The sequence below is a fragment of the Pristis pectinata genome, unplaced genomic scaffold, assembly GCF_009764475.1.
Source record: "Pristis pectinata isolate sPriPec2 unplaced genomic scaffold, sPriPec2.1.pri scaffold_192_arrow_ctg1, whole genome shotgun sequence".
Lineage (NCBI taxonomy): Eukaryota > Metazoa > Chordata > Chondrichthyes > Rhinopristiformes > Pristidae > Pristis > Pristis pectinata.
This window is the reverse complement of record NW_026262522.1, coordinates 826-28,109: the sequence shown is the minus strand read 5'-3', so window position 1 is coordinate 28,109 and position 27,284 is coordinate 826. Positions and strand designations below refer to the sequence as shown.

The following is a 27,284-nucleotide window of genomic DNA, read 5'->3' as shown; positions in this document are numbered from 1 at the left end:
CCGGAATGGCAAAACCTGCAAGTACAGGATAGTAAACGCTCACTATGGAGTAAATTGTTGGATATCCCATTTCCTGTGTGAAGCTGCGATCAGTTGTTCAAAGCGGTCCAACTGCCCAATGAGCTGGCAGTTAATTTGCGAAACTCTTATACAGGAGAGGGAAGATCCACTGGGACCATTGGGGGAACGTCTTCTAACGCACGTCAGCCACAACCCATTTAACAAACAATTAACGTGAACTATTTTACTTACTGTGCCCTTGTACATTTTACTCCTCGTTTGCTTGTACAACTTGTCCGAATAACATGTTACAAGTTTTCCCTTTTCGCCACGAGGTGTGTGATGCATCAGGAGAGTTTTCATGGCATCAACATTATGTAGAACGTGGGTAATCACCTAGAAATGACCATCATCATTACAACAGGTGCAGCACATTGGCTCAGGTATTGAGAGAACGGGGTTTAATGTGACGGGTAAAATGAAATGAGCGACCTCCTTGCGGGGGCAGAATTACGCCGCCTTCGCCCTGTCTGGCGATTTTCGTCCTGAAAGCTGTTGTGACGAATGCGATTTAATATAACAGCTGCTAACTGTACTTTCTTATCTTTCATGGCACCAATCCATCTGAAGCCATATGACTGGTATCGACTCACACGGGCAGTTTTCCAGAAGCCAGTTGGAATCTGTAGAGATATCGAAGAACACCATTTTCCAGCACATTTCCAACTAACCATTCCACTGGAAGTCAGCTTGCCGAGGCCTAATTGTCGACCCTTGTGGTGCCCTCTTGTATCTTCCATTTTCACAAATTTCGCTGCATTACACTTGCAGTATTTCCCGTCTTCTGATTCTACTGCTATTTCTGCCAGTTTCGTTCTTGTCTGGCGAATCCTCCAGATGAAATCTCACTGTGTCCCTGTGTCTCCAGCTCTTGAGTCTTTAGTTCCAGGGATATGTTGCCTCATTTCCAGTCAGAATTTTATTTCAAATTTCAACAAGTTAATCGGTGAAAAATGTTTGATAATTACCAAATAGAACAAACACCCTCTTCTTTCCCAAATCAGAATGTATCACAGTGCTGTGATTGTGATAATTTGCCTTGGATAATATGCACGATACTGATATCAATCCCGAACACAGTAGAGAAATTTCACCGTGCATGTCAGGATTTCCCCAGTCACTCCGTGAAACCTATGGATATAATCTGCCGTCTGCTTTCTCTGCAGCGATTTATAACCGGACTTGTTCACTGGTCCTTATGCAGGATGTCGACCCGGCACGCCGAATTTCCTTTTGCCTCTACATGTGGCATTGACCTCTGTGTTGTTTCAGCTGTTTGGTTGGTTTTTGCTCCAGATTTCAGCATCTTCCGTCAATTGTGTCCCACTTGCAACAACTTCCCGTTTGGCCAATCGATTTCTCTTTATGAAAGCGTTTACCTTTAATCTCAGTACAACTGGCGACTCCCTGTGATTCGCCGATCACACTTAACTCTGTCCTACCTCACCACAATCTCTGTAGATGTTCGCAACGTTTGACTCCCGCATTTCTGTTATCGCTTCTTGGTTACAATTAAAAAAATAGAACTAAGGGATGCTTGTTACCCAAATCCGGGCCGCGTTGAATGAAGGTGACTTCCAGCAACACAAACAGGTTTCAGTTTGAAACCGAAATCAAAAGCTTCTGTTTTCAGTCTGGTTTTAGAATGCGGAGTGGGTGGGTGGTGGCTGATTGCTCTGTCAGAAGGTAACAATCAAGTTAAAGCGTTTGGATGCCCCGACGGAACATCAGAACACCATCTGACACAAATTATTTACACTGAAATAATTTGGGCAGCATCGTTCATGAAGCAGCCACTTACTTTGTATCCGGAAAGAGCTTGGGATCTTGTCATTGAAGGACAGAAGTGCATTCGTTGTAATGGTGTTTCTATCACCATTTGTGGTTTAACTGCTATCTGGTGAGTTGCATTGTGACATTTCATCACAGGGCTATGGCCTTGCCCCATTCTCAGTGCTCACATCATTCAGTTTCTTTAGAAACCAATGTTCAGTCTGGTGCTGAAGAGAGGAAACGGCAGATGGAGTGTATTTAGATTTTCGGATACTTGCGATAAACTCCCGTCAATGCAGGAGACTGTGGTGATGGACCGGCCTCGAGAGGAACTGGTGGACAGGGAGAAAACAAAGGATACGGATAAACACTTCCATCCGCACGGCTGCGACTAGTGGGACAACACAGGGTTCCATAAGTGGTCGTAAGTATTCACACTCTATGTCAACGATTTGTCTAATGTTATGTAAGATATTTCCCAGTGTCAGTGATGACAGAAATAGAAGAGGGATGATGAGTCGTGATTTAGGTGCGAAGAAGTTTCGAGCGACTATGGCTACCACGACCAAGTTCAAGAACAGCTATTTCCCTTCAACACACTCGGTACTTGAACCGACCGGTACAACCCCAGTTACTGCAGTACAACAGCATTGTGATCATTTCGCACGAAAATGGATGTTGGTATTTTGTTCTGATCTTGTTCTTTCTTGCAAGAATTTGCATTTTTTTGTGAATTCTGCTTATATGATGCCCTGTGAGTGTGATACCACCTCCCTATGTCAATGGACTTATGTCAATGGACTTGTCTTTGTTGTTTGACTTCGAACAAGATCAGTCAATAAGCATTAACGTGTTAGACGGAGAACAATATGAAGCCATCCAACTGTTGAAAAATACAGAAATGCTAAGATTTCTAAATGAGGAGAGCTTGTGAAATGTTGACGTTGAAAGGAATCTGGGAGCCTTTGCGTCTTAGTCACTGAAACCTGATATATTGGTACCGTGGGGGATTCGGAAGGATGTTGCTTTGTTGGCAAATGTTTGGTAGAGCGGCTGTGCACAAAGCGAAGGACTTCTTACATCAGTTATTATAGGGGCCACGGCTCTACCCCTCTGTTCAATTTTGGTTTCCTTACCCAAAACAAGGAAAAATCCCACTACACAGTAAGATGAAGGTGAACGCACCGCACTCCTGGGTCCGAGTAGGTGTCACATGAGGAGATACTGAGACACTCCTTTGCTAGGTTTTGAATCAATGAAAGTAAACTTCTGTCAAATGTGTCCAATTCTTTGGATACGAGACAGTGAAAAGTAATTTTCCCTGACCGGAGGGTCTAAAACATTGGGTTTCATGGGTCAACCATTTGGGGTTGGAATTATTAGAAAGTTTTTTCACACCGAGAGTGGCGCTACCACAGAGATGCTGGGTCCTCAGTCACTGATTACATTCTGAACATAGACGTATCCTTACCTGAATATTGGAAATAATAACGAAGTAACGGGTCTGGACAAGGAAATGTATTTTGCGCTAAAATGTTAGCCACAAGGAATTGAATCAATTATACATAGTACTACTCCTTATCCAGTTTTGATGGATTCCACTGCTCAGAACAAATGCAGAATAGAAACCCGAAGTTAGGGCGAGGTAAAAAGAGACACTGCGTTAAATTTATGCTTTGCTTATAAGGCCGGTGCGGATTTTGGAAACAAGTTCGCAAAACTGCCCTTCAGTGCAGATGACGGAGTATTCATTAGAAAACTAACGGCAATGGGGTTTCAAATGTATCCATCCATGACGGAGGTAATTTCTCTGCTCCATGGTGACGCAGATGTATTAACATTGTTTCATTTCGGCATTTTTCACCAGGATTTGCTTCCCGAGAGAGTGGGTTTGATAGAATCAATCGGGAGAATCGCGCGTCTGGTAAACAGGAGTCAGACAAAGAGGATTTGAAAAATAAGCCGTCTGTTTGGAGCGTGTGCGCTGCAGGAAGATTATCTTGACTGCAGTGACTCCGATCACCGGAGATACTGCAGAACAGACTCAACATGATGACTTTCAAAATAAACTCATTCCGAGTAAACGCTGCGAGGAGGGAGGACAAAATCAGACAATATCGGTCAACAGTAAAGGTGATGTGTGACCTGCCTTGCAGTTCAACACCAGTAACCCCGCTGGACACGGCACATGAAGTCGTGTGTTCTTTTCTCTTTTAGCGCTTCGTTTTCCGGAGCCCATTTGTGTCTCTAAATGTGGATCAGCACAATCGTTCCAGGGTAATAAGACTAATTTATGTTTAAATCCTTCTCGAACAGGGCGCATTTTCCGATTACACAATGGGTCGCCGTGTGGAAATGCAGGCGCACTCTCATCATGACCATTTCTGATCATTTACTGATTTGATACGCAGTGGGCGTCGCTGTCGAGACGGAACTTATTGCTCGTTGTCCGACAGGATGTGACGGCGAACCGCATTCGTCGCCTATCTATTCTTTGCTCTGGGCTGATGGAGTCTCAGCACGGAAACGGGACCTTCCGCCCTCCCGAGTCCGCCCTCACCGTCAAAACATCCACTGGCACTAATCTGACATCAATACCATTTTATTCTCCAACATTCCTGTCAGCGCACTCCCGCCGCCCACGGCTGGATTGTATAAGTCTTCGTCTTAGGGGAGGGCAAAATATTGATCCACCCGATCCACTTGCATGTCCATTAAAGGGTGCTGTGGACTTGCACCCCAAGATCCCTCTGTACATCAATGGTATTGAGTGTCCTGCTACTAACTGTGCTCTTTCCTCTGACATTTGACTTCCCAAAGTGAACCTTAGGTTTGCTCGGAATGAAATCGATCTGCCATTTCTCTGGCCATAACTGTAACTGACAGGTATGTCTTCTGCTGCATCCTTAATTAGCCCTCTGCACCGTCCAGAACTCAGCCGATCTTTTTTGTAATTTGCAAACTTACGCAACCATTATCTACTTTTTTTCATTCAATATGTACAAAGGTCCGAGCAATGATCCCTATGAAATATTACTGGTAACAGACCTCCAGCCAGAATAACATCCCAACACCACTGCGTTCTGTCTTCTATGGGCAAGTCAATTCTGAATCCAAGTTACCAACTCACGTTTATCCCATGCAGCTTAATCTTCTGAATAACACTACCATGAGGGACCTTGACAAATGCTTCACTGAAATCGATATGGACAACATGCACGGCTCTGCCTTCATCAATAACCTTCGGCACATCCTCAAAAAACTCAATCAAGTTTGTAAGACATGACCGGCCCTGCACAAAGCCATGCTGACTGTCCCTAAGAAGGCCAAGTTTTTCTAAATGCCCGTCAATCCTACCCATAAGAATCCTCTCAATTAACATCCTTATCACTGTTGTGGGGCGAACCGGCTTTTAATATCTAAGCTTGTTCATATTTCCCTTCTAGAACAAATGAACCACAATTGGCGACACCCCAGTCGTCCGGGACCTCGCCTGTTGCCAATAAGGACACAGGTATCTTCGTCAAGGCCCAATCAATCTCCTCGCTTGCTTCATTCAATAACCTGGAATACATCCAATCAGGGCCTGGGGATTTATGATCCTTGATGCTCTTCAAAGGAGCCAGCGCCACCTCTTTTTTGATCTCAAAATGCCCTCGCACATTAACATGCCCTATTCTAACCTTACAGTCCCCCACGTCCTTCTTCTTGGAGAATACCGATGCAAAGCACTCATTTAGTCCGTCGACCAAACCCTGTAACTCTAAGCAGAAATTCCCTCCTTTATCCGTGCGTCGTCCTACTCTCTCCCTGGTTTTCCTCTTGCTTCTAAGTGTTATGTGATTCTTTTTAATCCTGCTTACCAAGGACATTTCATGGTCCATTTTGGCCTTCCCGAAGTTGCGCTTGAGCTCATCTCTGCCATTTTTATGTACCTCAAGGCTCCTGTCTGACATTAGCTTCCTAAATCCCACACATGATTCATTTCTGGACAAAATTAACAACAGTCTCGTATTCAAGTCACTCTTAACTTGCCATTCTTGTCCTACCTCCTAACTGGAACATGATGGTCCTAATCTCAGATCAACTGGTCTTTCAACAACTCCCACATGTCAGATGTGGACTTGCGCGATAACAGCTGCCCGCAGTTACCCTCCCCACCCCAATTGCTTCCGTCTAATTACGTCGTGATTTGCCTTCCCCATATTTAGGGTCCAGACTTCTCCTTATTCACAACTATCCCAAAACTGATGAAGATATAATCATTGTTCCCATAGTGTTCTCCAACTAGAAGGCCGGTGACTTGGACAGCCTCATTTCCCAAAGCAACGTCCAGTCTGGTACCTCCTCTGTTTGCCCTACTGTTCCATGGAACCCTCTTGAAAGCACAGAAATAAATTCTCCCTATCGAAGCCCCTTGAACTTCGGAAAGCCCAGTCCATATTTGGGAAGGTAAAGTCACACACTACGACAGACCTGTTGCTCTTTCATCTTTCCATAATCGGTCTAAATATCTGTTCCTTTTACTCGCCGGGTCTATTGGGAGGCCAATAGTGTGACCCCATCAGAGTGATGCACCTTTCTTAATCCTGAATTCACCCCACATTTCCTCGGTGGATGAGCCCTCTGGTATGTCCTCTCGGAGTGCAGCTGTGACACTCTCCTCATTAGTCATGCCGCTCCTCCAGCTCTTAAACCTCCCCCACTTCCTGGTCTGAAACATCGGAACCAGGAACGTTGAGCAGCCAGTTGCCCTGTCGTTGGAGGAATGGCAAGGCAACAATTACTCCGCCAGTACGTAATTTGCTGGTACACATAACCCATTTATTAAAAATGTTTACACAGGCTTAGATGCAACCGGTTCCTCCGGATTGGAAACAACCTGTCTTCCATGGTTAATGGCATGCTTCAGAAAACTACAAATCCTTTCGAATATTTATTGAAAATACAACCAACTTGCATTGAGATGGTATTTCTATTTTTTACAATTCAGCCGATTTAATGTAAACACAAATTTCACTCCATTTTTCAGCTCCTCTCTGAATTTCCGCTGTGTCAGTCCATAGATGCAGGTGTTGGTGCAGGTACTGAGAAACTTTAACATCAATCCACATTGTTGAAAGATATATATGGGAGTACTCAAATACTTGTCTGTGTAGGTGACATTCACCGTTTGCCAGTTCATGGAGTGTATGACATAGGGCATCCACAATAACATGAAATTGGTTGAAAGAGCGAATAACAGAATCATTGACTTTCTCCGGTTCTCCACTTCTGAATCTTTTTGATTGTCACTGATGCTCCGGAGTCCCCTGCGGACTCTATTCGCCGCAATAATGTGCCGGACTGTTAAACCATTACACAGAATAATGAAACAAATTGGTAATAACGGCGTTACGAGACTGTCAAACAACTCATGTCCTTTCCACATGGGGGATGTAAAGTATTCAGGGATTTTAACGCAACGCCAAGGAACATTTTCAATTATTACATGAGGCTCCACTTCAAAGTAGAACGGGATGCACCGCACGCAGCTGACTACCCCCACTGTTACTATAACTACTGTCGCTGTTCTCGCCGTACAATATTTTTTCCGGAGGTTTTGACAGCAAATCGCCACGAAGCGATCGAAAGTGAAAGCGACCGTTAGCCAAACGGAGCAGTCCATGCTTGCAACTTTGAAGACAGTCGTCAGCGCACATATCGGAGTTATGAGCAAGAAACGGGCGTAGAAATATATGTTATTTATTTGTTCCACTATAATAGCGATGACAACTACTATGAAATCGGCCGCTGCCATTCCCACCAGGTAACCAGTGATACATTTGGAGAGACCGCACTTTCTTCGGGACAGGATCACAATCGCTGTTATGTTAACTGCAAGAAGAAAGGAATGTGGACATTTCAGTTAGAATAAAAATGTTTTAAGAAATCAGCTTCACTTGGTGTGCATTAAAGATGCGGTTTGAGCGCACTGCACGCAGGGCACCACCCGGAATCACCACCTACGGACCCAGTGCGACAATTCTGGATGACATTGGCGCATTTATTGTGAATCACGATTGATCCTTAATACGGAGCTGGGACACAGTGGGTCAAAATGCTCAGTGGTGAGAGAGCCCTTAGAAGAATCCTGTGAAATAAGAAAAAGAAGTGTGGAAGAATGTGCAGTTCAGGCAACATCTGAGAAAAAATAAACAGAGTTAACATTTCATTCAGGTCAATTTTTAAGATGAGATGAGATCTTCATTAATCACATGTACATCGAAACACACAGTGAAAAGCATCTTTTGCGTAGAGTGTTCTGTGGGCAGCCCACAACTGTCGCCACGCTTCCGGCGCCAACATAGCATGCCCACAACTTCCTAACCCGTATGTCTTTGCAATGTGGGAGGAAACCGGAGCATACGGAGGAAACCCACACAGGCACGGGGAGAACTTACAAACTCCTTACAGACAGCGGCGGGAATTGAACCCGGGTCGCTGGTGCTGTAATTGCGTCACGCTAACCGCTACACTACCGATGGCCCTTCATCGGATCTGGGAACCGGAGCAAACAAGCTGTTGTTCTGTTGCCTGGTGCGTGTGAATTAGGGTGAGGAGAACGAAAGAATTAGCTCTGGTGAGGCCAGCGTTGCCGTGGGAATAAACGACGTTATCATAATACTGGCAATTAGGCGCGCAGAACAAAGGTCCTCCATTCACATCTTCCACGAACCGAGAGTGAGAACATTATAGAACGGTAACTAAATTTCATATCTGCCGTAGTCACCCGGCCGGTGAGGCTGTGTGAATGGGGAGAGACAAACTGAGCCAATGTTACAGATGGATTGGCTGCAGAAGCACAGGGTCGTTCCCACAGGGCGTCTTTGATCATTGGGAAGCGCGGGTACAAATTGAGAACAACAACCACTTTGCCCATATTGATGTCCATGCAAGACCGACACATTGTTCAAGTCCCGTCGAACTTGTTAGTGCGGCGTTTTAAGATAAATAGAACCTTGCTTCGTCCGTAAAGCAGTTCCCACCTCAAAAGGATCAACACGATCTAAAAGATTGGATAATCCGAGTATGCGCCTGGTGGCCGGGAAAGTCGTCCTTCGCTCATCTGTATCCACACGGAGCTGGTTGGAGGCTGAATTCCGATCGAGCTAGGACTCTGCAGCCAGGTGGCCCGTCATTCTGAGGCGTTTGGGCCGGTGTAAGACAAGGTATATTTTGTTCTGTTATGGCAGTCATAGTCTGACCTACGGAACGACGTGGAAACACTCTGAAAGAGTTACAAAGACGACAGAGATCTCCAGTTTTCCTGCAAACGTTCTGGTTGATATTCTGCCCTGCAAAATAGCTTGTTAATTTTATTGGAAACTCGCCAAAGCCGCGAAATTCCATTCTTTGAAGTAATAAACCAAGTCAAAATTACCACTCACTGAAAAGAAACAATTGATTACGGAACGAGAGAGTAGACCAATCAAAATACATTAAGTGTTACAGGTAACAGAAAGACGGAGCCACTCAAATGGTAACTTGATCCGGTGGCTTACCGGGAATACCAACCGCTGCAAGTACAGGATAGTAAATCCTCGCTATGTCGTAGACTTTTAGAGATGGCATTTTCTGTGAGAAGCTGCGAGCAGCGTTTCGAAAACTTTGCAACTACTCCATGTACTGGCGATCGGACGAAAAGGTTCTTATACCAGAGAGGGAAGGTCTACTGGGCCAATTATTGGGAAAGCCTCCTCACTCACATCAGCCACAGCTCATTGAAAACAAAAACACCTCCAATTAACTGCTTTTACTCGTTGTGGCTTTGCGTAATGCATTCCTTTCCTCGAGGGATTTCACAACTTGTCTGAATAAAGGCATTTTTACAGACACGTGGATAGGAAAGGTTTAGAGGGATATGGACCAAACGCAAGTAAATGGGACTAGCTCATATCGGCACCTTGCAAGGCACGGACTGGTTGAGCCAAGGGATCTGTTTCCGCGCTGTCTGGCTCCACGAATCTGCGACTCTAAAGCTGTGGCAGATTCTATCAGTCTGACACGATGTTTTATTTTCTTGGACAAGACTTTTCTGGGCATTGGTGTGATTTATAACATACAAAATCTGATCCAAACAATCAGCTTCTGAAGGAGATAAACAAAACCTCTCCATTCTCTACTCATTCCTGAAACATTCCCTCCTCGGTAGCATCGCGGTGAATCTCTTCTGCCTCCTCTCCAGAGCAATCACGTCCTTTCTAGGGTGTTGCTACCAGAACTGCGCTCAATATTCCGGCTGTGGCCTGAACAACATTTTATAAAGTTGTACCGAGAACTGCCTGCTCTTCTCCCCTGTGCAGCGGCTCATAAGGATAAGAATCCCGTGGGCCGTATTCATCGCCCTAACTCTGCCACACTCAGGGGCCCATGCATTTTGTTCCCCACTTCTCCTGAAGGCCTAACCGTTCACGTCCATGTACTGCCCTTATTAGATGCCAAATATCACTTACCTCGGCCGTATTCTCTGGCTCTGAGCATAAAGTCCCTCTTTGTGCGTGTGTTTTCCTACCTGTTCCCGAGTTATTCTCTTGCTTTTCATGTATAGATAAAGTACCTTGGTATTCTCCTGAATCTCGCTCGTCAAGGATATTACATGGCTGTATTTAGCCCCACTAATTGTGTGTTTACATTTTTTTCTTGCTTCCTTTACATTGCTGAAGAGTTTTGTAAATTTCGTAAATTCAATAAATTTCGTAATCATTACACAGACTTCTATTGCTTTTCTTTTTGAAGACACGACAACATTTCTTGCTATTCAAGGCTGCTGAATCTTGGCATAATTCGTGTTCATCCTCACAGGAACAAGTTGGCATTGAACGCGAACCAACTGGCCTTTAGGGGTCTCCCACATGTCAGATGTGGATTTGACCCCGTAAGGCAATTCCCAGTCACCTGCTGGCTGTTCGGAGGCCTTCCGCATAACTTCATCATAGTGACTGCATCTTTCTTGTTACTGAGTTCCACCCATACAGCCTCGCTGGATAAGACCTCCAAGATGTCCTCACTAAGAGCCGCTGTGGCATTCTCCCTAATCAGTTGTGCAACTGCCCCGAGTTCTTTCCATCCTTCTGTATCCTATGTTAAAATCTGGACGTTGAGCTGTCAGTCCTGTCCTTCTATCAATTTAGCTTCTCTAACGGGTACAACTTTGCAGTTCCATGTTCCAATCCAGGCTCTGATCTCAACTGGCTCGCCTGTTATTCTCCTGGCATTAAAATAAATGAACTGCAGACCGTCAGTCGCACTGCCTTCAATACCCTGCTCCTGGCTAGTATTCCTCTTGGACTGAGTGACCCAACTTTTACTTTCTCCTTCATCTTTCCACTTGTTGACCTACTGCTCTGGTTCCCGCACCAACAAACCAGTCATAGTGTAATAGGATACGGAAACACGCATTCGGCCCAACTCGTCCATGCAGACCAAGTTGCCCCTTAAGCTAGTCCCATTTGTCCACGATCAGCCCATGTACCTGTCTAAACATCTATCAAGTGTTGTTATTGTATGTGCCTCAACAACTTCCTCTGGTAACAGATATACTCTAATATATTCTGAAGCCATAGACTCTGCTTGTGAAGTTGCCGCTCAGGTCACCTCTAAATCGCCCTCCCCTTACCTTAAACCCTTGCCCTCTAGATTTTGATTCCGTTTCCCAGGTAGGAAAGACAGTGTGCATTCACCCTATCTGGAGCACACATGAATTTATTCACGCTGTAATTCTACCCGCTTCTAGCACTTCTTCTGGCAGCTCGTTCCATATACCCACCACCCTCTGTGTGAAGAAGTTGTCCTCAACGTCCCTTTTAAATACCCCCACTTCTCGTCTTAACCCTCTGCCCTCTCGATTCTGATTCCCTTCCCCGAGAAAAAAAGAACGCGTGTCTTCACCCTATCTGAGCCACTCGTGACCTTATACACCTACGAAAGATCACCCAGAGTCTCCCATGCTCCAGGGAATACATTTTTTGCCTAACCAACCTCTCTTCTTAACTCAGGCCTTCGAATCTTGGCGACATTCTCGTTCATCTGCTTTGTACTCTTTCTAGTTAAATGATGTTCATGCTAAACTGTGCAGAGCACTCCAGGTACAGCATCATGAACGTCTTATACAACTGCAACAGTAGGTTAAAATCTCCGGGATAGCACGACCAAACATCCCTGCAGCAAATCGGTGCCCTCCCGTATAGGTGCAACTCGTCCTTCTTGTACAGGCCCCACCTGCCCTGGAAGAGAGCCATGTATCTGAAGCCGTCCCTGCTGCACCAGTTCATCAGACACCTTCTACTGTACTGGTATTGGTATTGGTTTATTGTTACTACATCTACTGAGCTATAGTGTAAAAAATAGTTTTGCATGCCATCCGTAGACAGCATTTCAAAACATAAGCACATCGATAAAGTGCAGTGGAAAATAAATCACAAGATGCAGAATATAGAGTTACAGTTACAGAGCAAGTGCAATGCAGGTGGACAACTAAAGTGGAAGGGCCATGAAGAGGTTGATTGTGAGGTCAAGAGTTCATCTTTTCCGTACAAGAGGTCCGTTCAAGTGTTTATAACAGCGGGATAGAAGTTGCCCTTGTGCCCGTTCAGCCTCTTCGCTTTCTTTCGTTTCTCACCTCACCTTTGACCATCCCGGTGGATCTGCTCTCCCCTCCTCCCCCGCAACTGCCTATCCCTATCTCTTACCTGCATCTGCCTATCACCACCTTGCGTCCACCCGCCTTCCCTCTTCTGTTCACCTGTCACTGTCCTGCTTTTCCCTCCTATATATTGGGATTCCCCTTCTCCTATCTTCAGTCCTGAAGAAGGGTCCTGACCATAAACGTGACCGCCTGCTTTTCTCCACGGATGCTGCCTGGCCTGCTGAGTTTCTCCGGCATCATCGTGTTTTTCATCAGAGAAAGAATGAAACAAGTGAGGAAAGAAGAGAAACCAGCAAGAGAAACGATATGAAGTCAGAAAGGAAAGTGTCAAAATGAATTAAAAAGGGAACAGTGAACGATGCAGTTCGCTCATGTAATAACCACGATCGCATTGAAAGGTGGAGCGGGAAGGGCTGAATGGTCGGTCTCATCCGCTGTTCCCTGTGTTCCATTGTCTATGCTTTGTGCTCAACGGGTGAGACACAGCAATGAGCGGACTTCTGAGATCATTGGTGGCAGTGAGGATGTAGCTCAGTGGGAGAGCGCATGTTTCCTATGTCTGAAGTCCCGGGTTCAATCCCCAGCATTTCCACGCTGGTGGTCTCAAATTCTGAACAATCCCCGGAGCACGTACCCGGAGAGAATTCTGACTGATCTTACAATTGAATCGGACTGTAAATTCCAGACCTGATGTTGTCTCCAGCCACAGAGAGCTGGGAAAGGAACAACTGACGTGGGTAACGCACCTCGAATATTTCCATCGCTAACTCCCAGAGATGCGCCTCATAATCTTACCTTATTTAATACCAGCGTGGATGCACTGAAGGTGAGAAGGGGCAAGTTCAAAGGAGAAGTCCAGGGTAAGTTTTTGTTTTACACAGAGAGTTGTGGTTACGTGTAGTGCGCTGCCTGGGGCTGGTGGTGGAGGGAAATACGATCGAAGCGTTCAATAGGCTCTGAACACATGGATGTGCAGGAAATGGAAGGATATGGATATCGTGTCGGCTGGAGGGATGAGTTAGTTGGGCATTTGACTGCTAATTTAATTAGTTCTGCACAATATTGTGGGCCGAAGGGCCTGTTCCTGTGCTGTACTATTCCACGTTCTGTGCTGGCGCAACTCAGTGGGTCAAGCTTCATCTGTGGGGGGAAAGGAATTGTCGACGTTTCAGGTCGGAAACCTGCATCAGGGGGGTCACAAAGAGACAAAGTGAGCTGCTGGCCCTTCATCACTGAAGGAAATCTGACATTTATTCAATTATAGCGACAGGTTTGGGACGTTAATGAGACCTCGGGATTGGAGAAAATGAGCCACCGCCAGGTGTGGGTGAAACCATTGCGTGGTGTCCTTCGGGGTGACTAAAGTATCCCCGGACCATCCCCCACTGCAGCATAGACCGTGCCCTCTGCTCTGGACATTGAAATTAGACCCAAAGAAGGAGGAAGAGACACAGAGGGAAAGAAACAAAATGTCCGACAGCAGGGCCGCAGAAAGAGCATCAATTAAATAATTTAACACGCATCCATTGCTGAAATTTTGGGAATCCATAAAAAGAGAAGCCAACAGAAGAAACGATATTAAGTCGGAAGGGAAAACGGCAAGAAGTATAAAAGGGGGAATACAGAAGCTTACAGGTACCCTGAAAGATGGCACCGGAGCGTGGCGACACGTTGCAAGCTGCTCGCTACAGATCTACTCATTACCTTACTATAATCGTTCTACACTTCTAAAATTAAACTCTATCTCACTAACCATTACTAATAACCTGTACTACATCAATGCACTCCGTGCTAACTGAATGTAACTGCACTGTGTAATGAATTGACCTGTACAATCGGTATGCAAGACAAGTTTTTCACTGCACCTCGGAACAAATGACAATAATAAACCAATACCAATACCAATACTGTCCAACAGCAGAGTGGCACAGCGGAATAGTGCTGGGCCCATAACCCAGAGGCTGATGGATCGAAACCATCCTTCAGCTCAACATTTTACAACAGGACGCCGTCACATCACCAATTCCCAAAATATACATTTCACTTCACTAAGAACGAAAATCACCAATTTCAATATTAAATTTCCTTTCATTCCATGATTTCATGTGGATAGGTCTGTAGGGTACAACGATGTGCTCAGCTATAGTCCAAATACACAATAGTCTCCACAGAATGACAGCATGAGGCCATGCGCTGCTGTGGAACAGAAAGTGTTGGGAACGCTCAGCAAGTCTGTGCAAATAGAAAGCGAGTTAACTTTTCAGTCCCGGAACCCGTCATTACAACTGGGACAGAGAGAGAACAAGTGAATGTTCAGCAACACAGAAGCTGGGGAGTGGGGAAAACAAAGTCCAGTTCCGAGACAGGGGGCAAGGGTTTGGAGATGGTCTGAGGAAGGTTTTCATCCAAAGGGTGTTTGGTGTCTGAAACGCACGATCTTAGGGGGTGGTGGAGCCGGGAACTCTCACAACATGGATGACGTGTCCAGGGAAGCATTTGAATCGTTTTAAGGCGGAGACGTTTATGTCTTGTCAACTGCTGGACAACGGGTTTAACACAGACGGGAATGTTTTGGTCGGTACGGACACAGTGGGCGGAAGGGCCTGTTTCTGTGCTGTGTGACCCTGTATTACACCTGTCAGTGCAGAAGCACCGAGTGTAGTCCGTGTCGGAACGGAGGGGGAGTGAGGGGAGGCATTGCACTGGGTAAACACAGACAGGGAGCGGGGGTGAATAGTCTGACGTCACTCAGTGTGAACACGTCATCTGGGACATGTTGGGATCAGAGAAGACAGAACAGGACAGCACAGGAACAGGCCCTTTGGTCCAACATGTCTGCGCTGAACTCGATGGAGACTAAACTCTTCTTCCTGCACATGATCCCAGTCCCTCCATTGCTTGCATATTCATGTGCCGATCTAACAGCCTCTGAAACGTTACTGTCCTGCCTGCTTCCACCTCCACACCTGGAAGCCGGTTCCAGGCACCGACCGCTCTCTGTGTAAAGCACTTGCCACACACATCTCCTTTGAACTTCACGAGTTCACAAGGTAATGTTACAGCTCTACAAAACTCTGGTTAGACCACACTTGGAGTAATGTGTCCAGCTCTGGTCGACTCATTATAGAAAGGATGTGGAAGCGTTGGAAAGGGTGCAGAGGAGATTTACCAGGATGCTGCCTGGATTGGAGAGTATGCATAATGAGGAGAGACTAAGGGAGCTAGGGCTTTACTCTTTGGAGAGAAGGAGGATGAGAGGACACTTGCTGGAGGTACACAAAATATTAAGAGGAATAGATAGAGTAGACAGCCAGCACCTCTTTCCCAGGGCACCAATGCTCAATAAAAGAGGGCATGGATTTAAGGTAATGGGTGGGAAGTATAAGGGAGATATCAGAGGAAGGGTTTTTCACCCGGAGCGTAGTTGATGCATGGAATGCGTTGCCTGGGGTGGTGGTGGAGGCAGATACATTGGTCAAGTTCAAGAGATTGTTAGATAAGCATATGGAAGAATTTAAAATGGGGGATATGTGGGAGGAAGGGCTTAGATAGTCTTAGGTGAGGTTTAAAGGTTCGGCACAACATGGTGGGCCGAAGGGCCTGTATTGTGCTGTATTGTTCTATGGTTCTATGGTTAAATGCATGCCCTCCTAGTATTTTACAATTTCTACCCTGGGAAAAATATTCTGACTCTCCTGCCCTATCTATGCCTCTCATAATGTTATAAACCTCCACCAGATTCCCCTCAGCTTCTGGTGCTCCAGCGGAAACAGACCACGTTTGTCTAACCTCTCCTGAAAGCTTATAACCTCCCATCCAGGCAACGTCCTGGCAAACCTCTTCTGCACTTTTTCCAAAGCCTCCGCATCCTTCCTGTAATGGGGAGACCACATGTGTCCCAGTGTTTTTGTGAGAATCTGGGACAAAGTGAGAGCAGGAAGCTGCACTGATCCATTCATCGAGTTACCGGGTAAAAAGTGATGGACGGAATTCCTTCCATGACCTTCTGACCTGCCTGCAGTCAGTGATAATCAATGAAACAACAATGGGATCTCTGTTACACTCACCCATCAGACTACATGGATTCAGCAAGTAATCCGCAAGTTAGCCCGAGTAGACCACTCGGCCCCACCACTTCTGTGCAGATCTGTAGGAGGTTCATTTCTGACAGTCCCGATGTCAAGAGAGTAAAACTCTACAACCTGCAATGGCCGGGAATCGAACCCGGGTCAACTGCTTGGAAGGCAGCTATGCTGACCACTATACCACCATCGCTCCATGCTGCTGCAGGAGATTCGGGTACTGGACTGTCTCCAGTGCTGTTTGACTCTGTGACTCGATCACCAGTCCCCGAGCTGCTGTCTGACGGGTCATTCCTCAGTCCGCTGCAGTCCCTGTCCCGTCCAGTTGATGTCGCCACCCTCCAACAGACCGGAGTTACACAGCACCCAGTGATGATTCCCCCGGGATCGGACTGAAGTGAGAGTCGATCCCTGAAATAGTCAATGAGTAACAAATCGTTTCCTGCCTCTCACATCCGCAATTGGGAAAATAAATCCTCATTATAAATGTTATTCGCACTATTTCTACTTGCACATTTTTTTGTCTGTGTTTATTGCATGTCTTCTGTTTGATGTATGTCCTCTGTTGTGTGAGTCTGGGGGAAACGACATTTCGTCCCGCCATGTGTTTTTATAGCATATGTGAGAATGACAATAAAGTAACTTGAACTTGAACAAATGGGAGCCCCACCTCCGGCCAGTTTTTAAACACAATAAGTGACTGAATCGCTGGAGAATCCCGAGAACCCTCCAGTCACACAGTGAGGAGGGTGCCTGAAAGGCGCCGGGTTTACAGTCAACGAACAAACATTAGTGTGATCCTGTGAGTCCTCCTGTACCCTGACAACCGAAAGATAGGCTACATCGTTGTATCGCTTCCTCGTTAGTATAGTGGTTAGTATCCCGCCTGTCCCGTGGGAGACCGGGGTTTAATTCCCCGACGGGGAGATGTGTATTTCTGTTTCCAAAGGGTCCAGACCCGAAAAGTTGACCGCCTGCTTTTCTCCACAGATGCTGTCTGGCCTGCTGAGTTCCTCCAGCTTCATCAGTGTTTTTTCAAATACAAGAGAAATTTTGAATTTAAAAAAAGTAAAAGCGATAAAGAGTTTGTTGTAGAAGTGATCGGTTCATCGGAGACTCGGAGTGGAACAGCCCGGTCTGCAGTGAGCCCGGGCGGGACAGTCTCCCGAGAAGGAGGGACTTTGTGTTCAGCCTCAGGAACAGCTGAAACACTTTGCAGAGAACGACCCCAAGAGTATAATATTTTAAAGTGGACGGGTCCCGCGTTTAAAGCCGCCCTGTCCCTCCCCAACCCCTGGACCCTTCGCTTAGACTCTTATCAAAGTGAACTGGGGAAAGGTCCGGCGGGTCTTCGCTCGGGGGCGTCAGGCGGACAGGAGCGCATACGCCTGCGTAGCCCCGCCCCTGGTCCTGATTGACAGCGGGCGGCAGAGCGCATGCGCCGTGCACCGCCTCTGAGCGCCACTCGGTCAGCGAGCGGCGGGAGCGGGTATAAAGCAGCCGGGGACGGAGAGCTCCCGGGCTCGGGGTGCCGGCGCGGGGGCGGGGAACTGCAGCAGCCTCCTTGCAGCAGCGCATCGCTCTGGGAGTAGCTCCGCAGATGTGCTCAGGGATCGGCATTGAGTCCGGACCCGGGGCAGTGGAGGCGGCTGCTGGGGGGAAGAGGCGGAGTGGAGCAGGGACACGGCCCGGAACATGGAGTGAGTGGGGAGGGAGAGTCCGTTCCCGGGCTGGGGGTGAGCAGGGCGGGGGAGCCGGAGTGGGGAGGAGCTGCCTGGTAATGGTTACTGCTGCTTCCTCTCCCCAGACCAGGAGCGAAAGCCCCCCCCCCCCACCCAGCATTTGGTTTCAGTCTTCCTCTGTGTGTTGTTACTGGACAGTGAGCAGTGGACACACAGCCGGACACTCGGGGTGGGGGCAGTTTTACAAAGAGCGTCTGTTGCAGGCTCCCGGTGAGCAGTGTGGGGGATACAGTTCAAACAGCGGCTGTTTGGCTCTGGTTGAGTGGCGAGTCCGCAGGGAGAGGTGAGTGGAAATGTGAGCTGTCGAAGGTAGCCTAGTGGTTAGCGTGATGCTGCTACAGCGCCAGAGACCGGGGTTCAATTCCTGCTGCTGTCTGTAAGGAGTTTGTACGTTCTCCCTATGTCTGTGTGGGCTTCCTCTGGGTGCTCTGGTTTCCTCCCACATTCCAAAGACATACGGGTTAGGAAGTTGTGAGCATGCTATGTTGGTGCTGGAAGCATGGGGACACTTGTTGGCTGCCCTCAGAACACTATGCAAAAGATGCATTTCACTGTGTTTTGATGTAATATGCCTAATAAAGATATCTTATATTATTCCTACTCTGTGGGCAGACCCGTTCCTGGATCTGTGCTGGGATGTGGCAGTGTGTGTCTGGCTGGCAGAAGCTGAGAGCTGCAGACCTGCAGTGGCCTCACACACTGGCACTGGCTGCTTCACACAACTGTATGCCTTTGACCTGCCCTTACTGATCCTTTCCTTCACACAGGGAGCGAGTTCAATCAACTATGATGTTCCCTCCTCAGGCACAAAGAACAAGCTGTTGGAGCAGCAGTTCCCTTTCAGGTCTGGTGAGTGTATTTAAAAAGCTTTATAAGTGGGAGGGGGCAACTGAAGGGTTAAACCGTGTTGAGTGTTTGATTAGAGGGAGTGTATCCTTGAGGTAATTGGCAGGGACAAATATGAGGAGGGGTAACTGAAGAGGAGTGGCCAGAGTCTGAGTGGCTTAGGGTTGGAATGGAGCTCTGAGGCTTTGGCTTGAGAAGCTTCAGTGAGTGGAGGCTGAGGAAGAGCTTGCTCCCAGTGAAGTAAGGCTGGAAAATTCCTTTAATTTAATTAACTTAGGAGCAGGTAATGAAGGCAGCAGTTAGAGTAGTCGTGTGCTCAGTATGCAGCATGTGGGAAGTCAGGGACAGCACACTTGTCCCTGATGACGACACCTGTAAAAGGTGCATCCATCTGCATCTCCTGAGAAACTGAGTTAAGGAACTGGAGCAGGAGCTGGATGACCTCCAGATCATTTGAGAGGCAGAAATATACAGGAGTTTCAGGGAGATAGTCACCCCTAAAAGTCATGAGATAGGTAGCTGGGTCCCTGTCAGGAAAGGGAAGAGGAATAGACAAAGAGCAGAGCACCCTTGTGGCCATTCCATCAACAATAAATATACTATTTTGGATACTGCTGGTGGGGACGACCTACCAGGGACAAGTTGCAGTGGTTGTGTCTCTGGCACCGAGACGGGACCCTCAGCTCAGAAACGCAGGAGGGAAAAGTGTCCAGTAGTGACAGGGGATTCGATAGGGGGACAGCTAGTAGGTTCTGTGGGAGAGATCGATAATTCTGGATGGTCTGTTTTCTCCCTAGTGCCAGGGTCTGTGATTCCTGAGTTTTTATTCTCAGGAGGGAGGGTGAACAGCCAGATGTCGTTGTCCACATAGGGACCAATGATGTGGATAGGAAGGAGTAGGAGATCCTGCAAAGAGTTTAGAGAATTAGGTGCAAAGTTGAAGGACAGGACCTCTAAGGTTGCAATCTCAAAATTGCTACCTGTGTCATCAGCTCACGAGGCTGGAAATAGGAGGATCATGCAGCTGAATATGTGGCTAAGGAGATGGTGCAGGAGGGAAGGCTTCATGTTGCTGGCCAATTGGGCTTTGTTCCAGGTAAGCTGGGACCTGTTCCGACGGGACAGTGTGCACCTGAACTGGAGAGGGACTAAAATACTTATGGGTAGGGTTGCTAGTGCTGCTCTGGGGGATTTATACAAGATTTTCAGGGGGAGGGGAACCATAGTGTTAGAGCAGATAGTGAGGTGGAGGAGGAAAACGGTCATGCGAGGACTGCAGTTATCGACGGAAATCAAAGGTTTGTACATGATGAAATGTTCTCAGGTGCATCTATTTCAATGCAAGAAGTATTGTAGGTAAAGCAGATAAGCTTAGGGAATGGATTGGCACGTGGGATTACGACATTATTGCTATTAATGAGACTTGGATGCTGGAGGGGCAGGGCTGGCAGCATAATGTTCTGGGGTTCGGTAGTTTCAGACGTGATAGAGGGGGAGGGATGAAAGGGGGACGAGAGGCATTACTAGTCAGGGAAAATATCACAGTTGTGCGTAGACAGGACAGCACGGAGGGCTTGTCTGCAGAGGCCATATGGTTGGAGCTGAGGAACAGGAAAGGTGTGGCCACACTAATAGGGTTGTATTATAGACTGCCCAGTAGGCAGAGAATTGGAGGAACAAATCTATAGTGAGAAAGCAGACCGATCTACGAAACAAAATTGTTACAGGAGGGGATTTTAATTTTCCACAAATTGACGGCCCCCCTCCCCAACCTGTGAAAGGGCTGGATGGCTTGGAATTAGCCAAATGTGTTCAGGAAAGTTTTCTCAATCAATATGTAGAGGTACCAATGAAAAAGAATGCAATACTTGATCTCTCTATTAGGGAACCAGACAGGTCAGGTGACAGAAGTATGTGCAGGTGAGCATTTTGGGTCCAGTGAGCATAATGTCATTAGTTTCATGTTAATTATGGATAAGGACAGGTCTGGTCCTCATTGAGGTTGTAAATTGGAGAAAGGCCAATTTTGTGGAAATGGGAAAGGATCTAGGAAGGGTGGACTGGGATAAGTTGTTCTCTGGCAAGGATGTGCTCAGTAAGTGGAAGGCCCTCAAAGGTGAAATTTTGAGAGTGTAGAGTTTGCATGTTCTTGTCAGGATTAAAGGCAATGTTAAACATAGGGAACCTTGGTTTTCAAGCGATATTGGCGATCTGGTTAAGGAAAAGAGGTGTATAGCAGGTATGGGCAACTAGGAACAAATGAGGTACTTGAAGAGTACAGAAAATGTAAGAACATCTGAAAGAAAATCAGGAAGGCTAAAAGGAGACATGAGGTTGCTTTGGCAGATAATATGAAGGTAAACCTGAAGGATTTCTACAAGTATATGAAGTCAATGGATAGTAAGGGAAAAAATTCTTCCCTGGAAGATCAGAGTGGTAGTCTATGTGTGGAGCCTCAGGAGCTGGGGGAGATCTTAAACAGATTCGTTGCATCAGTATTTACTCAGGACACTGGCATAGAGTTTATGGAAGGAACGGAAACGAGCAGTAGTGTCATGGAACATATGGAGTTTAGAGGAGGAGCTGCTTGCTGCCTTACAGTGAATAAAGGTAGATAAATCCCCTGGGCCTGATGAGATGTTTCCTCAGAAATTGAGAGAGACTAGTGTAGAAATTGCAAGGGGCCCTGGCAGATACAGTTAAAATGTCCTTAGCCACGGTTGCAGTGCTAGAAGATTGGAAGGTAACTCATTTTGTTCTCTTTTTAAAAAAGGATCTATAAATAAACCAGGTAATTACAGGCCAGCGAGCCTGACGTCAGCAGTACGTGAATTATTAGGTGTTCTGAGAGAGTGGATATACAAGTATTTTGACAACCAAGGGCTGATGAAGGATAGTCAGCATGGTTTTGTGCGTGGTAGCTGGTGTTTAACGGATCTTGTAGAGTTTTTCGAGGGGGTTACCAAGAAAGTAGATGAAGTAATGGCGGTGGATGTTGTCTTCATGGACTTTTGTGAGGCCTTTGACAAGGTCCCACATGGGAGGTTAGTTAAGAAGGTTCAGACACTAGGTATCCATGGAGAGGTCGTAAACTGGATTCGAAATTCTCTGTGTGGGAGAAGACAGAGTGGTAGTGGACGATTGATTCTCAGACTAGAGGCCTGTGACCGGTGGTGTGCCTCCGGCATCTGTGCTGGGACCATTGTTGTTTGTTGTCTATATCAATGATCTAGATGATAATGTGGTAAATTGGATCAGCAAGTTTGCTGATAACACTAAGATTGGAGGCGTTGTGGACAGCGAGGAAGGCTTTCAAAGCTTGCAGAGGGATCTGAAACAAATGGAAGAATGGGCCAGAAAATGGCAGATGGAATTTAATGCAGACATGCGTAAGGTGTTGCATTTTGGAAGGACAAATCAAGGTAGAACATACACAGTAAATGGTCGGGCACTGAGGAGTGTGGAGGAACAAAGGGATCTGGGAGTTCAGATACATAATTCCCTGAAAGTGGCATTACAGGTAGACAGGGTTGTAAAGAAGGCTTTTGGCATCCTGGCATTCATAAATCAAAGTATTCAGTATAGGAGATGGGATGTTTTGGTGAGTTTGTATAAGACATTGAGGCCAAATTTGGAGTATTGTGTGCAGTTCTGGTCACCTAACTACAGGAAGGATATCAGTAAGATTGAAAGAGTGCAGAGGAGATTTACTAGAATGTTGCTGGATTTTCAGGAGTTGAGTTACAGGGAAAGATTGAACACGTTAGGACTTTATTTCTTGGCACGCAGAAAACATGAGGGGAGATTTGATAGAGCTTTACAAAATTGAGGGGTATAGACAGTAAATGTGAGTATGCTCTTTCCACCTGGACTAGGAGAGAGAAGTACGAGAGGACATGCCTTTAGGGTGAAAGGGGAAAGGTTTAAACGGAACATTGGGCGAACTTCATCACTCAGTGGTGGGAGTGTGGAACGAGCTGCCATCTGATGTAGTAAATGCAGGCTCACTCTTGAGTTTTAAGAATCAATTGGATAGATACATGGACGGGAGAGGTCTGGAGGGTTATGGACTGGGTGCAGGTGAATGGGACTGGTGGAATAACGTTTCGGCACAGACTAGAAGGTCCGAATGGCCTGTTTTGTGCTGTAGTGTTCTATGGTTCTAGAAATATTTACAAAAACTAAAGAAGGATGGTGGTATGACCTTGCCGAACTTTAGATTATATTTTTGGGCAATAGATATCAGATTTAATTTTTTGGATACAAGATTTAGATATAATTCAATGTCCCAAATGGGTACACCTTGAGAACCAATCAGTACTTGGATTTTCATGAGTTTCTATTTCAGGAGCTTCACTTCCCTTTGCACTTACCAAATTAAGTAAACATCTGATTAACACAATTGTTAAACATATAATACGAATGTGGTTTCAATTTCGTAAATTTTTTTGGATTGAATAAATTTAACTTGTCAAGTCCCATTCAATCTATTTTTTCTTTCAACCATCCAGAGTTGACTCAGCTTTTTCTTTTTAGGAAAAGGAAAGGATAGTATGCTTTCGTGATTTATTCATTGATAACTGTTATTCGTTTTTTTTTTGCACAACCGTCTGACAAATACAATTTGTCCAGATCACACACTTTTCGATATTTGCAGATTAGAAATGTTTTAAAAGCTACTATACCCTCTTTTCCGACACCTTACAAAACTGAAATTACGGAAAAAAATTAGGTCTTAATCCTTATCAGAAGGGCTTGATAGCAATAATATGATTTACTTATGAAAAGACGTCCAGAATCACTGGACAAAATTAAAAATGAATGGGAAAGTGAGCACCAGACATCTTTACCTCCAGAGACATGGGAGAAAATTCCTACTTCGTTACTACATCTTCAATGTGTGCCAGACACTATTTGATACAGTTCAAGGTAGTTCACAAGACCCATATGTCAAAAGATAAGTTAGCCCGTTTTTATCACTACATAAATTCTGTGACAGATGTAAATAGAAGGTGGCTTCTCTGACACATGTGTTTTGGTCCTGTCCTTTTTCGGAAAAATATTGGAAAGACATTTTTTAACATTATCTCAACTGTATTGAATATTGATTTACAACCACCCCCTATCACTGCAATTTTTGGATTACCAAGGATAGTCTGGTCACTTATTTGCTTCCGCTTACCGTATGATTGCCTTTGTTACATTAATGGCCAAACGATCCATTTTGCTTAAATGGAAGGATACAATAGCCCCTACTAATTTTCCATGGTTCTCTCTGACTATATCATGTTTAAACTTCGAAAAAATAGGAGTGGTACTGTTGATCCTTCGCTTAAATTTGAAGATATTTGGAGTCCATTTGTTCAATATTTTCACATGATATAGATCCCCTTTCAATAACTTCCCAATTTATAGGAACGGAGTTGACGACATAATATTGCTCTGTTTCTACTGACAAATTTTAGTCCAGTCTTTTCTTTTGTTTGTTTTTTTATTTGAAATTTTTCTGTTTAGTTTGGTTTGATATATTTTTTTCATTTTTCTTATTGATTTGGGGATTTTACTTTTTTCTTTTCTTTTATATACATGATAAATCTTTTTTCTTTCCTTTCTTTTATGTTATATTCATGTAAGAGGTCGTGGGATCGAAAGATTTTTATATTTTATTGTTCTTTATGATTATCTATGCCATGATTGTTCTCCTGATCTCTTTGTATTACACGTACAAAACATTGATGTTATATATTAATCTGTATTAATTTGGAAACTAAAAAGATTGAAAAAGAAAGAAAGAATTTGGTCTGTGGTGACAACGGTGGCGGAGGAAGCAGGAGGAAGACCCGGCGAAGCGCCGGGAGGTTGGGGTCGGGCGGTACACCGAGGATCTACCAGCGGAATGTCGGGGGACTCAAGTCGTTTGCGCTCACCCTGCCCCACCCGCCTCTCTCTGACCCCTGGCACTTGCCACTAAAACCGCAGGAAGTGCAACAGGTTTTCTCACAGCTCTTCCTTCACCACTATCTTGAGACCTAAACAGCCCTTCCGTTTGAGGCAAAGATTCGCGTGCACCTCTTTCAACCTCGTCTGGCATTTGCTGCTCCCGATATGGCCTCCTGCACATCGGCGAGACCAACCGTAGGCTCAGCGACAGATTGGTCAGGCACCAGCGCTCTGTCCGCAATGGTCATCTCAAGCTCCTGGTTCATGTCATTTCAATTCCCATTCCCACACCCACCAGTCCATCCTCAGCCTTATCCACTGCAGGAGTTAGGCCAAAGCTCTGAGAGGAAGAACGCCTGGTGTTCCGCCTGGGTAGGTACCACCCAGTGGTGTGAAGAGGGAATTGCCCGATTTCTGGGAAACCTCGTCTCCAGTGCACCCGCCCCCTCTCTCTCTACAACCCTTCTTGGTCCTACCTTTACTGTCCCGTTTTCCACACCCCTCCGGACCCCCGAGACTCATTGTCATCCCATAGCCCCCTCCTGGTTCCATCCACGCCCACACCCACATTTCACCTACAGCGTCCGCCCAACCACATCCCCACCCTCCGTTCCCCGTCAGGTCCTGGTTCCACCTGCCCTTCACCTTTTCCCAAATAGTTCCCATTATTACCTTCCTTACTTGTCATCTTCCAGCACTGGTCGCCCTTGTGTTCTTGTTTATCACCAGCACTGCCATCTCGACCTTAACACCCGCCCCCACTAAACCGGCTGAATCTGCAATTTTCTGACTGTATCCGTCCATCCTCCTTCTTCTCTGTCCTCAACTCCACTCTCCTCCTCCCCTTCATAGCTCCATCTGTCCGTCACCATTCAGCCACCCTCGGTCCAACAGTCACCCACTGGCCCCTCTCTCACCGCTCCTGTTCGCTTTACACTGCCGATCTTCCCTCTCCGCGCTTAGCCCTGATGTAGATTTTCCACCCGAAACGGTGAGAATTCCTCGCAACACCCCGTCCAGCCAACCCAGATTCAGCCCGTGCTGCCAACCCAGATGCTTACATCACTGATTTCCTCCGGGATATTGCTTGTAGGTTCAGATCCCGACATCTGCAGTCTCTTGTCCCACACTACTGTTCAACTCCGGCCTTCCTCGTCACAGAGCCAGGAAGCGGGACGCCACTTTCATCGTGTTCGCTGAACTGGTTGGGGAACCAGCGCTCGCGAATCGGGCCACCTGAAACATCACGGGACACACCTCTCTCCAGAGCATATGCTGCGGGAAGAGCCACGTTCACAGACGCATTTTATTCACTGATAACAGGCAACATCAGTGTTGCTGGACACGCCCCAGACATCTCGCCATGAATTGACGGTTGTGATGGACAAGGCCGCCTTTTGCTCATTGGAAACAACGTTTCTCCGCGACGTCCATTGGACGCACGGCTGGAAACAACTGTCCGCAGAAAGGAGTGAATTGGTGACCTGAAACTGAATTCCAACATTTTCAAATTAATACGTTGCTGCTGCTGACAAATACAAGTGTTTGTTAAGCAGCTCAGCAACAGCAGCATGTAGCTGGTTTCGTCCGTGATATACATCGAGTCACTGAAACCGGCTGAATAATACCGCTTCATAGTTTGTATTAACACAAAAACTACACAATATGTCATCCAAAGCAATATGAAGCTGCCGGATACAGCAAAGAGTAAGGTTATCGACTTCCTTCGGTTTTCCATCTCGGCATCATTGTGACTCCCATCATTCTTGCTGCCTCTGAGCCTCTTACGGACTCTACTGGCCGCTAAAATGTGTCCAACGGTCAGAGCATTGAGCAGCAATATCAGGGACATTGGGAGTATGCAATTAAGAACGTAATGGATCCACCTGAAAACGATCCAAGCTGGATCAGTATAAAATTCTGATTTCACATTACAGCCCCGTGTTACGTTCTGTATTGTAATATGAGGTTGATTTGTGAAGTACCAGGGGATGTTTTTGCAACAGAAGAGCGGTCACACGGTTCCGATAACCCTGGCTGCAGTTTTCTCGGTGCAATATTTAGAACTCATCTTCTGGCAACAAAGCATCACGTATCGATCTAATGTGAAGGAGAGTGTCAACCACACGGAGATGTCTGTGACCGCATGACCGA

At 46.2% G+C, this 27,284-nt stretch overlaps 1 non-coding gene across 1 annotated transcript; it reads right to left on the bottom strand.

Moving 5' to 3' along the window:
* Positions 1 to 16,723: 16,723 nt before the first annotated feature.
* Positions 16,724 to 16,795, bottom strand: trnag-ucc (transfer RNA glycine (anticodon UCC)). The gene has a single exon. It is a non-coding gene; the product is annotated as a tRNA-Gly (tRNA).
* Between the last annotated feature and the right edge of the window lie 10,489 nt (positions 16,796 to 27,284).